Source organism: Nycticebus coucang, chromosome X (assembly GCF_027406575.1).
Source record: "Nycticebus coucang isolate mNycCou1 chromosome X, mNycCou1.pri, whole genome shotgun sequence".
In the NCBI taxonomy this organism is placed as follows: Eukaryota; Metazoa; Chordata; class Mammalia; order Primates; family Lorisidae; genus Nycticebus; species Nycticebus coucang.
This window is the reverse complement of record NC_069804.1, coordinates 42763767-42765504: the sequence shown is the minus strand read 5'-3', so window position 1 is coordinate 42765504 and position 1738 is coordinate 42763767.

Below are 1738 nucleotides of genomic sequence, written 5' to 3'. Positions count from 1 at the left end.
CCCTGAAATGGATGGGGAGCATAGTGCTCAGAGGCATATGATGCACACAGGCCTTTTGACAGAGATTAGCCTAATACTCATGGAATTAAACATCCTTGAAACTCTTCCCTCCCCAGGCATCTTAGACACAGCACTTTTCCAGTTTTCCTGCAACACTTCTGGTCTCAGCAGCACCTCCTTGTCTTATACCCTCTCCTTGGCTTGGAGTGCTCCCAGGCTTCTCTCCCAGCCTTCCCTAATTATGGGTCTCCCCACCTTGTTCATCAGTGAGCTCACCAAGTTTGGCTTCAAGGATCATTCCTTGAGAGCTCAAACTTCAGTTTACCCCTCCACTGTTCTCTTTATATTTGCCTAGGTAGAAATTCTAGGGGTTCAATAGATGCTGACTCCTCAATTTTTACCTGTACCTGGATTCCCTCTCCCTCTGCCTGAATCCAGCCAAAATAGAACTTTCTGTTCAGGCCACATAGCACCAGGGGGCAACTCTGGACAGCTCTGCTCCTGCCCTCCTCTAGCTCTCCATTCTGCAACTCCAAGACATTCTGTGTGTCTCCCCCAGGGTGTGTGTAGGGGGCAGATATGGGACACAGTCTCCTCTCAGGGTCCCAAATATGAATCTGGCCAGAGATCTCTGGCTTCTTGTTTCCCTTTCAACTTACCCAAGTCTCCACCCTTTCTCTGGCCATAAGCCCAGAAAAGTGGCCTTGGGACCCACTGCCACACCCTGCTTGGCCCTGCCTCCATGTTTCTGCCCACAATTCCTGGGAACCAGAAGGGTTGACCTTCGGGCTTTTACTTCTTCCGGGTCATATCCTCCTAGTTGAAGGCAACAAGCCTCATGATCTGACCAACGTTGGCAGAGAGGTATCTTCTCTCTCTCATGGAAGAGATATCTCTAGGATTGGTTTTTAATTTGCTCAAGCAGTTTGGAGAAACTTTCCGTGCTCCCAAGCATATAGATACAGGCTGCTCAGGGAGAAAGTTGTCTACATAGAAAAGCCAGAGAGAAAAAGCATGTCATCTTTTTCAGTGTTCCCTCTGTTCCACAGGGATTTTCTCAGTTACTGTCAGGACAACGTAGGAGGCAGTTACTATTGTTACTTGAATTTTACAGTAGGGAAAATTAAAGGGCAAAGAGGTCACATGACTTCCCCCATGTCCCATGCCTGGGATTTATTTTTATTTTTTTGAGCTAGAGTCTCAAGCTGTCACCCTTGGTAGAGTGCTATGGTGTCACAGCTCACAGCAACCTCAAACTCTTGGGCTTAAGCAATTCTTTTGCCTTAGCCTCCCAAGTAGCTGGGACTACAGGCATCCACCACAATGCCTGGCTATTTTTGTTGTTGTTGTTGTTGTCGTTTGGCAGGCCTGGGCTGGGTTCGAACCCGCCAGCTCCAGCGTATGTGGCTGGCACCCTAGCTGCTGAGCTACAGGCACCAAGCCAGCCATGCCTGGAATTTTAACTGGGTCCTGGTCTCACTCCTTTTGTGCTCCTAACAATGTAATCTTATGTTAATTTCCTCTTTGGCTTGTAAGTTGGATCTTCCCTCTACAGTTCCCTGCCAAGCCCTCAGCCAAAACCTTCATCATTTCATTCCTGAATTTCTGTGTGAGTTTCTCAATTGGCCTTTTATTGCCAGTGCTTGCTTACAAGACATGTTTACAGAAATGCCAGGCTATTCCTTCTTAAACTCTGCTTCACGTCACTGCACGGCCTTCGGCTCCATATGCCCCCATC